Raw genomic sequence first — 11,365 nt, 5'->3', positions numbered from 1 at the left:
ATGAGCAGTATGCTAGTAAGGACACATTCCCAATTATACAAATATAATATGGGGTCACGCTATGCAGCATAAAATTGCTAGTTGATCCGTCCACTATATAAAAGAGTTAAATTGGAAAGCCACTTTTTTTTTTTTTTTTTGTAAATGGTATCGGGATTATCTACATTTATAAAGGGCTCTGAGTTCTTCAAAACAACATGGCAATTTGCTTCTTCATGGCCAACAGAGTGTGTCTGCTACTGTATTGGATCTCTCTGACTTCTGTCTCTGACTCTAGACTTTTTTCCCAAATGGTTTCATTTGAGTAGTTTAGGCCCATTCAAGAGCATCTCCCTTTTAAGTAACAAAGTCAACTGATTAGAGATTTTAATCACAGCTACAGAATCCTTTTTGTATGCCATATAAAATAACCTAACCATGGGAATGATATCTTCCATGGAATAGCAATCTAGAAGATCATCTTAAAAGTGTGCCCGCCTTGAGTTTCCTTGCAAAGGGAAGCTCACTTCTCAGACGGTACCCTTGGTTACCTCTGATTACCTCAGCTAAATGCCCTACTAGACACCAGCAGTCATGGCCATGGATTTGGGACTCCGTTTTGAAAGAGTTGACTTTAATTTGGTATTTCTTTTAATTTCAGGTACAAATAATAAAACAGACATTCTGGTGTCCCAAATAATTGTCATTATTTGCATTTCCAGGGCTGTTCCCCTATAAGAGTGGGTATATATGGGAACACTTCAAAAATCAGCTGTTGTGGTCTGTCAGAGACAGCAGCTAGGAGCCCTTGTGGGTGGTGAGCAGGGCGGGGAGAGGGAGCCAGAGTGGAGCCAGAGTGGCCGAGGAGGCAGCAGTAGCCCAGCATGCCACTGTGCGGGCAGCCTGAGTGATGAAGATGGTGGCCCCCTGGATGCCGTTCTACTCCACCAGCTGCTGCCTGTGCTGCCATGTCCCAGCTGGCACCATCCTGCTGGGCACCTGGGACCTGATCTTCAATGCTGTGGTACTGCTGGTTCTGTTGAGTGCCCTGGCTAATCCAGATCAGTATCAGTCTTCAAATTCTGAACTCGGAGGTGGCTTTGAGTTCATGGATGATGCCAACATGTGCATTGCCATCACAATTTCTGTTCTCACGGTCCTTAACTGGGCAATGGCTGTGCACGGAGCATACAAGCAACATGTGACCAGGATCATCCCATTCTTCTGTTACCAGATCTTTGGTTTTGCCCTGAACACTGTGGTTGCAGTTTATCCAAATTCCATCCAGGAATACACATGACAGTTCAGTGCAGCTCAGTTCAGTCCCTCAGTCGTGTCCAACTCTTTGCGACCCCATGGACTACAGCACGCCAGGCCTTCCTGTCCATCACCAGCTCCTGGAGTTTACTGAAACTCATGTCCATCGAGTCGGTGATGCCATCCAACCTTTTCATCTTCTGTCATCCCCTTCTCCTGCCTTCAATCTTTCCCAGCATCAGGGTCTTTTCCAATGAGTCAGCTCTTCATATCAGGTGGCCAAAGTATTGGAGTTTCAGCTTCAGCATCAGTCCTTCCAATGAACATTGAGGACTGATTTCCTTTAGGATGGACTGGTTTGATCACCTTGCAGTTCAAGGGACTCTCAAGAGTCTTCTCCAACACCACAGTTCAAAGCATTAATTCTTTGACACTCAGCTTTCTTTATAGTCCAACTCTCACATCCATACATGACCACTGGAAAAACCACAGTTTGACTATATGGACCTTTGTTGGCAAAGTAATGTCTCTGCTTTTTAACATGCTGTCTAGGTTGGTAATAACTTTTCCTTCAAGGAGTAAGCGTCTTTTAATTTCATGGCTGCAGTCACCATCTGCAGTGATTTTGGAGCCCAAGAAAATAGTCTGCCACTGTTTCTCTATCTATTTGCCATGAAGTGATGGGACCGGATGCCATGATCTTAGTTTTATGAATGTTGAGCTTTAAGCCAACTTTTTTACTCTCCTCTTTCACTTTCATCAAGAGGCTCCTTAGTTTCTTTGATTTCTGCCATAAGGGTGGTGTTCTGCATATCTGAAGTTATTGATATTTCTCCTGGCAATCTTGATTCCAGCTTGTGCTTCCTCCAGCCCAGCATTTCTCATGATGTACTCTGCATATACATTAAATAAGCAGGGTGACAATATACAGCCTTGACATACTCCTTTTCCTATTTGGAACCAGTCTGTTGTTCCATGTCCAGTTCTGTTGCTTCCTGACCTGCATACAAATTTCTCAAGAGGCAGGTCAGAAAGTCTGGTATTCCCATCTCTTCAAGAATTTTCCAAAGTTTGTTGTGGTCCACACAGTCAAAGGCTTTGGCATAGTCAATAAAGCAGAAGTAGATATTTTTCTGAAACTCTCTTGCTTTTTCAATGATCCAATGGATGTTGGCAATTTGCTCTCTGGTTCCTCTGCCTTTTCTAAATCCAGCTTGAACATCTGGAAGTTTATGATTCATGTATTGCTGAAGCCTGGCTTGGAGAATTTTGAGCATTACTTTACTAGCGTATGAGATGAGTACAATTGTGCAGTAGTTTGAGGATTCTTTGGCATTGCCTTTCTTTGGGATTGGAATGAAAACTGACCTTTTCCAGTCCCATGGCCACTGCTGAGTTTTCCAAATTTGCTGGCATATTGAGTGCAGCACTTTCACAGCATCATCTTTCAGGATTTGAAATAGCTCAACTGGAATTCCATCACCTCCACTAGCTTTGTTCGTAGTGATGCTTCGTAAGGCCCACTTGACTTTACATTCCAGGATGTCTCTCTCTAGGTTGGTGATCACACCATCGTGGTCATGAAGATCTTTTTTGTGAAGTTCTTCTGTGTATTCTTGCCACCTCTTCTTAATATCTTCTGCTTCTGTTAGGTCCATACCATTTCTATCCTTTATCGAGCCCATCTTTGCATGAAATGTTCCCTTGGTATGTCTAATTTTCTTGAAGAGATCTCTAGTCTTTCCCATTCTGTTGTTTTGCTCTATTTCTTTGCACTGATCGCTGAGGAAGGCTTTCTTATCTCTCCTTGCTATTCTTTGGAACTCTGCATTCAAATGGGTATATCTTTCCTTTTCTCCTTTGCCTTTCCCTTCTCAACTGCCTCCTAATTTTCCTCACAAAGATGATATCATGTCAATGAATCCTATCTGCTTGGTCCTCATTATTTTTCTGTTTATCAGCATATCTTGACTTTTAAGGATTATTTGATTAGCTATGTTTGGAACTGCTACTGATGCCTCAATGGCAGGAACTCCTCTGATGTCCTGGTTTATGTTATCAATAGTGACAGTACAATGCTGTTATCCCCATACCACTGCCACCCTACGTGTCTGCCTAAGCCTGGAAGTGGGGCGTAGCTGAGAGCAACAGCTTAATTTTACTTCTGAGATGAGCTCTGAGCTTATTTCTTACTGAAATGCCAAAGCCTAAAATTGTAGATGTTAAGTTGGAGCTCTGTGGTTTGAAACCTGGGCTTTAGCTAGAGCACTGTGATAGAGTAACTGTAGACTTCTCTCTGTGGGGTCAGGAGGGGTGGGGTGGGGTGGGCTCCCCTAGTCTTCCCTCTGCATCAAAATTTTCAACAATCTGGATGAACCTTTGTCCAAGGAGTCTGTTGTATGTGCTGAACCCCAAAGTTGAAGACATTACAACTTTTCACTCCCTTTTTCTCTTTTGAAAGTGTAAAATAAAGTCAAAATTAGACCCCCACCCCCCAAAAAAATCAGCTATTGTTTATTGTGACTGGATTGGCAGTGACCGCTATGTGTTTCTGTTAGTCACCCAGTCGTGTCCGACTCTTGCTACCCCATGGACTGTAGCCCACTAGGCTCCTCTGTCCATGGGATTTCTTAGGGAAGCATACTGGAGTGGGCTGCCACTTCTTGCTCTGGAGTATCTTCCTGACCCAGGGATGGAATCCAGGTCTCCTGCATTGCAGGCAGTTTCCTGCATTGCAGGCAGATTCTTTACCAACTGAGCCACCAGGGCTATGTGTTTAGCTGCCTCTGTTTCCTTTTTCTCTAGGTGTTAAAGCCAGACCACACTTCTTAGTCTGGCCCTCAGGCATGGGTCTGGTAACTCACCTCCTCCACAGTTCTTCCCTCCCTCAGTTTCTTGCCATCTGGGAAGCTGGAAATCAGAGGATTCTAATGCCCTAGGTGGTGGTGGAGACACAAATTCCAAGGAGCCCGAGTCCTGAGTAATTGCCCGAAAGGGGATCATACAAGCGGGCTGCCTGACCAGCAACACCTCTATTGAACTAGTCTGTGAGTGAAAATAGACTTTTTGTGTCAAGCATTGGCAGGCTGGAGCTGATTGTTGTAACAGTGAACCTCCCCTGACTGGTACAGCTGGATTTTACACTGCCTATGGCTGTGGAGTCCATAACTGATCCTTAGATACGTATTGTAGACCTTCCTTATCTGCAGGTCCAACCAACGATGGATCAAGCGATATTTGACAAAATTTTCAGAAAATTCCAGCAAGCAAAACTTGAATTTGTCACTCTGGCAAACATTTGCATAACATTTACATGGTAATTATATTGTATAAGTACTTTGTATTGTATTGTATTATATTGTATAATTTACATTGTATTAGGTTATTATAAGAAATTTGCTGCTGCTGCTGCTGCTACTGCTGCCAAGTCACTTCAGTCGTGTCGGACTCTGTGTGACCCCATAGATGGCAGCCCACCAGTCTCCCCCGTCCCTGGGATTCTCCAGGCAAGAACACTGGAGTGGGTTGCCTTTTCCTTCTCCAGTGCATGAAAGTGAAAAGTGAAAGTGAAGTCACTTGGTTGTGTCTGACTCTTAGCAACCCCATAGACTGTAGCCCACCAGGCTCCTCCTTCCATGGGGTTTTCCAGGCAAGAGTACCGGAGTGGGGTGCCATTGCCTTCTCCAATAAGCAATCTAGAGATGATTAAAAGTACATGGGTGGATGTGTGTAGATTATATGTAAATACTATACTGCTTTATATAAGGGACTTGAGCATCCATTGATTTTGATAACTTCAGAGGTCCTAGAATCGTCCCTAGTTGTGCTGAGGGACAGCTGTATCATTAATCTGTTTGTTGTCACTTTTGTTACTTATTTGTTAAACAAAAAGCACAATCTATATCCTATTCTATTAAAATTCAAGAAATGTAAGAAAATATTTGTTATATTGGGCGGATTAAATAGTATTCAATTTCTTTTTTACTAAACAGTTGAAGTTTTAGGACAATGTCTGCATGAATCTACTTGTAACATGGAAATGATTTAAATTTTTTTTACTAGTTAAATTGTTCTCTTGAAATTAGTAAAATACAAATCTAATTGGTTTTCCTTTTATTAACCTAATTAATTTATATAAATATTGCTCCAGATTAAAGCCCAAATATTTTGAGAGCAACCACAGTGAAAACCAGGAGATAAAATGGCTGCTTATCAAGTCAGCTCCTACATTTTCAAGTTCACCTTTCTTACCTTTTGTTCTTATACAATGACGTCATTGTTTGGAATTTAGCTATTTCCAGTAAACCAATGTGTGATTTTTAATGACCCTACTGAATGATATTTTATTTTGTATACTGAACTCATAAAAAAGTCAATAATGTAACCCAGTTTTTCTAATACAATATCTTGATATTTAATAGACAAACATATTTTGGAAACTCAAGGTAACATTTTTATTATTCCATGGACTTTATTGACTGATTTCAATCAAGGTAGAAATACCTTTGGTTTGAGTTAGCCTATCCCCACAGGAATGAATTATTAGAAGAAAGATAAGAGAAACAACAGAAACAACGATATTAATATAAACAGTGAATAGAACAGAAAAACAATGTTTGAATTATGATAATTTGAAGTAATAAAGGTGACCAAATGCAAGAAAAATGAACATAAGGATACTCAAATGAGTGATATCTGAACTAGAAGAAAAGCAAAAATCAGCATAGGCAAACATTTTGTAAATTATAGACTTAAGAAAAGGGAGAATAAGAAAAACCACTCCAAACTAAAAGAGACAAGATGTATTAACTGAAGACTGTTAGCAAGGAGAGAAAGGAACGTAAAGAGTATGAAATGTTTAAGAAAAAGGAGCAAATCCTGTAATTTGTGACAACATGGAGGGCATTATGCTAAGTGAAATAAGCCAGACAGAAAAAGACAAATACCTCTGATATCACTTATATGGGAAATTAAAAAAAAAAAGAACTCATAGAAAAAGTAGGATGGTAGTTGCCACGGTTTGCGGGTGGAGGAAATAGGGAGAAGTTGGTAAAAGGTTACACATTTTAAGCTCTAAGAAGAATAAAGTTTGAGGATCTAATGTATAACGTGGTGCATTGGCAGGCAGATTCTTTACTGTTGAGCCACCAGGGAAAGCCCTATGGTTGAAATTTGCTAAGAGAGTAGAACTTAAATGTCCTCACTCACTTTTCACCAAAAAAAGGTAAACATATGAAGTGATGGATGTGTCAATTAACTCGATGGAAGGAATCCTTTCACAATGTAATATACCTCAGTGAAGCTGGGGGAAAAAAGAAGGAAAACAAGCTTTAAAATGATTTCAGATTTCAGTTCCAGGGTTCAACTTGGCTGTGACCTAGTTACTTTAGTACTCTGAGTTCAAGTGCCCCCAACTCTAACATGAAAATAATGATATCTCATAAGATGCCTGCAAAGCCGTCTTAAGCTTTCCAGGTCTAAGCACGCAGTAGAGTCAGCCCATCTCCTGTCAGATCAGTTCTCTCTCCTTCCAGGGTAATTAAGTAATACCTGGGCCTATGACTGCTCATTCACTCCTTATTCCCCAGCCTACCTATAATTATATATGGTCCTGTGACTACGTTCTCACCAGTGGAATGTGAGTGGACACTAAGACATTGGATGTACCTCTTATGTGCCTCTTCCTTGATTAGAACCAGTGGAGGTCCAGCTTTGACCATGTGGGTGAGGCCAAGGCCACAGGCCCTGAATGACAGCATGGAGCAGACCTTCCAACAGTCTCGACTATTTGGCTCACATGCTTCCGGGAAACAGCAGTATCAGATCAGATCAGATCAGATCAGTCGCTCAGTCGTGTCTGACTCTTTGCGACCCCATGAATCGCAGTATGCCAGGCCTCCCTGTCCATCACCAACTCCTGGAGTTCACTGAGACTCATGTCCATCGAGTCAGTGATGCCATCCAGCCATCTCATCCTCTGTCGTCCCCTTCTCCTCCTGCCCCCAATCCCTCCCAGCATCAGAGTCTTTTCCAATGTGTCAACTCTTCGCATGAGGTGGCCAAAGTACTGGAGTTTCAGCTTTAGCATCATTCCTTCCAAAGAAATCCAGCTTCCATTAAGGGAAGCATCTGAGACAAAATGAGGAGGAGGGTCCAGACATGGCCAGAAGCATCATCAGAACATGAATAAGCTGTGCAGTTTGTGAAAGCCATCAGCGAGCCCTCGAGTCAAAGTCAGCTGTCAGACATTTGGGAAATTACCAAATTTCCCAAATTTGAAATGAAGTATTTGGGAATGAAGAATTTGATTTCCCAAAATTGAAATGAAATTTGAGATGAAGTATCAGAGTCTAGGTAAGAACCCAAGTCTCCTTCTTAGACAAGTGTTTTTTTCTTTTATTGGTGGAAAGGAAAATAAATAAAACCTTTAGGAGGTCAAATGGCTTTCCCAGAACTGAAGGAGAATTTTGGTTCAACCCATTCTGAGCTCAGTGATAGAGCATAAAACTTCCTGGAAAATTATGTAAAAGATAACCTGTTTGCTGTATAGCTTGCTGGAAACAGGTCCATGTTGACACCAAGAAAACTACCAGAAGAGTGCCAGGGCCAAATTCCTGCTTTGTATTTGCAACTTCCCTTCAGCAATGAAAAACCCTGTAATCTCATGAAAAAAGTGCCGGGCAAGGTCACTGACCAGGTGAATCATCTCCCTGGGCTGTTTCCTCATAGGTAAAGTAAGAGGATTGGACTAGTTTTATGCAAAATTTCACCCGGCCCTAGGCCTGAGGATAGATATAAACTTTGTGGCTTTACTAAGGGAGGACAAGGAAAAGTATTGGTTTTGTGGGTGGGGGTGAGATAAAGCCGGGGGTGACTTTTCAGAATTGTACTGAGGGTGTCATGAGAGCATTGCATCAGATACTCTTGATGTGCCCAGCTCAGGAAGTAAATGATGAGTAAGAAATTGTAGCTGACCTTGAGGAACTCAGAATTAAGCAGAAGTCTTGGTGGGAGTTAGCGTGGGACGGGGCAAGGGAGAGGGCATTGAGGGGAGTCCAGGGGAATCTAGGGGAATCACACAATCTCTGATTTGGTTTCTTACAATGAAATAGCAACTCCTCAGCGATGTCACACAAGTGTATGTTCCTCGGTTCTTTGTCTCGTCACAACAAAGATTTGGAGCAACGGACATTAAAGCCCTTGGCGCATCACAGCTCTCAGGTCTTGGACAAACCGTGCTACAGCTCTTAGGCAAATCAGTGTTACAGCTCTATTTTATTTAGAAGGTAGCAGGAGAGTGAGGGAGAGAGAGAGAGAAAGAAAAGAGTGCACACACGCGGGAGAGAAAGTCCGTGAGAAAACGCTTTGGCTCCTCCTTTTATATGTTTCTTTTTTCTCCACCTGGGCCTGTCCTATGCAAATTTGGCTTAGCCAGGAGTGCTGTTTGTTCTGCCTGAAGTTTTCACTCTGGTCCTCGGACCTTCCTTGTCTTTTAGCCACCGCCATTTTGGACTCCTTTTCCCTATTCTACCTACCTAACAGAAAGCACATAGATAAGCTGACCAGGACAGCATCTGGAACAAAGTGGTACCTACAAGATAATTTACTGTCATGACCAATGTGGCAGAGTGTTAGACTGAGTGACAATCTCTCCAGGCTGCCCCTTGCCCACCCCCAACTCTGCTCTAGATGAAGAGACTACTTTATTGGGTTGCTCACAAGTGGGCTTCTTTGGGTGTGAAACACTCTCTGAGGGAGGCAAAAGACTGGGATGCAGAGTTAAAAAGAGCTGAGAAGGGACTTCCCTGGTACTCCAGTGGCTAAGACTCTGTTCTCTCAATGCAGGGGGCCTGGGCTTGATCCCTAGTCAAGGAACTCAATCCCACACACTGCAAGAATTTTCGTGCTACAACTAAAGACCTGGTGCAGCCAAATAAAAAAAATATTGAAAATAAAAAAAAATATATAGCTGATAGACTTAGAGGAGAGACTAAGTGGTCTAATAGTAAGGAATTCAGTGAGGAGAGATGAGAAGTGGAAGGAAAATGGCTCTTGGGCTTGGGAGAGGAGAGGCACAGGAGGTGGGTGATGGCTGAGAGGTTATGGGGTAAGAGAACTGAGAGGTGGGGGGCAGGGAGGGCTGTGTGTGTGGGGGGGGGGCAGTTAGAGGGAGGAGATGTAAAAGTGTAACAAGATTTGGAATGGGATCCCCACCTTTATTTTTGAGAGATAAGTTAAAGAATAAAGGCTTCCTTTTTTGAATGTTTTTTGCTGCTTGTGCCTCTTTAATTCTGATGTCAGTGAAACACAGAACCACAAAGGTTTGGCATCCTAAATCCTCCTACTACATAAATACATAATTGGAATGCTTTGTGGTGATAGAGGTATTTATTGATACAAAGGCCTGTGGGCATCACGGGAGGAGCATTTCTTTCTCCTGAACGGGTCAGAGAGAAGGAAGCAATTGATCTGTTTGTGGGCTGGGTTTGACTCTCCCTGGATAAATGATCTTGGTAAAGTCACTCAAACTCGACTTCCTCATCTATAAATGAAGAATGATTAAAAAATGCCCTCCTTAAAGGGCATTTGCACAAAGATCATGTGAGGCATTGAATATATAACATGAAATGGAGAGGCTGGTGGGAGTTCTAGTTGAGAGTACGGGTTGTGAGGTTGGATACACGTGGGTTTGAATTTTGGCTCAGGATGCTGTGGACAAGTAATAGGTTACCCAATGGTCAACACACAAAGAGCTTTACACGTGCCTGGCACAGGAGAAGCACTCAAGTGTTACTGAATTTTCTTTGCAAATCTTGAAGCACTATGAAAGTGGCTATTACTAATTTTATGATTCAGATTAAGGCCCAAGAGTGTCAAACTGTAGAGGTAAAAATGCACAAGGGGTGGGGATGAGGTCCTGTGTTAGTTTCCTGCTGCTGCTGAAACAATGATCACAAACAACACAAAGTTATGCTTATAGTTCTGGAGGTCAGTCTGAAATGGGCTAAAGTCAGACTGCCATGGGGCTGATTCCTTTTAGTGGAGAATCTGTTGCTTCAAGAGTCTGACTCCATTCCTTGGGTGAGAGCCCCTTCCATCCATCTTCAAGGACAGCATCAGAGTGTCTTCTCTCCTCTCTGGCCCCTGTTCTGTCCTTGCAACTTCTTTCTAAGGACACTTGTGATTTCATCAGGCCCACCCAGATAAGTTAGAAACCTCTCCCCATCCCAAGATCTGTAACACAATTACCTCTGCAATTTTTTCTTTTGCCAAATAAGGTGACATGTTCACAGATTCCAGAGATTAGAACATGGTCATCTTTGTTTTTGTTTAGTTTCTAAGTTGTGTCCAACTCTTCCCAACTCCATCCTCTGTCCAGGGGATTTCCTGGCAAGAACACTGGAGTGGGTTTCCATTTCCTTCTCCAGGGGATCTTCCCAACCCAGGGATCAAACCTGGGTCTGCTGCACTGGCATGCGGATTCTTTACCACTGAGGGAATCCCCGGTGGTCATCTTTGCTGTTGCTGCTAAGTCACTTCAGTCATGTCCGACTCCGTGTCCACCAGGCTCCCCCGTCCCTGGGAATTCTCCAGGCAAGAACACTGGAGTGGGTTGCCATTTCCTTCTCCAATGCACGAAAGTGAAAAGTTAAAGTCAAGTCGCTCAGTCATGTCCGACTCCTAGCGACCCCATGGACTGCAGCTCACCAGGCTCCTCCGCCCATGGGATTTTCCAGGCAAGAGTACTGGAGTGGGGTGCCATTGCTTTCTCCAGTGGTCATCTTTGGACAGCTGTTATTCAGCCTATCTCAGGTACCTGGGGAAGGTAAAAGAAATTTCCAAGATGGAAAACTTGCAAACTGGGAAAGCTAATTTCAGACAGTGAATAACTACTGAAAAGTTAGAAACCTAATGAAGGCAAGTAATGAGATGACAGGCCATATGCGTGACCCCGGTCCCTGGGACTAATGGAGAAGGAAGACTCTGCCTCCTGCTTTTTGGTGGCTCTCAGTCCCCTTTCTCTCTTCATGTGTGTCCCTCCTTTCCCCCCCTCTCTCCGCTTCTTCTCTGTGTTGAGAAGCAGCATAAGCCTTGCCGTCATAATGACCTGATTTTTAATTTTGGATTA

General features: G+C 42.9%; 1 pseudogene; it reads left to right on the top strand.

Moving 5' to 3' along the window:
- Positions 1-889: 889 nt before the first annotated feature.
- On the top strand, positions 890-3,374 carry LOC113894614 (annotated as a pseudogene).
- Positions 3,375-11,365: the final 7,991 nt, after the last annotated feature.

The sequence above is a fragment of the Bos indicus x Bos taurus genome, chromosome 6 (assembly GCF_003369695.1).
Source record: "Bos indicus x Bos taurus breed Angus x Brahman F1 hybrid chromosome 6, Bos_hybrid_MaternalHap_v2.0, whole genome shotgun sequence".
Taxonomy (NCBI): Eukaryota; Metazoa; Chordata; class Mammalia; order Artiodactyla; family Bovidae; genus Bos; species Bos indicus x Bos taurus.
Note: the sequence above shows the minus strand (reverse complement) of the source record. Positions and strands in the feature narration are given on the sequence as shown.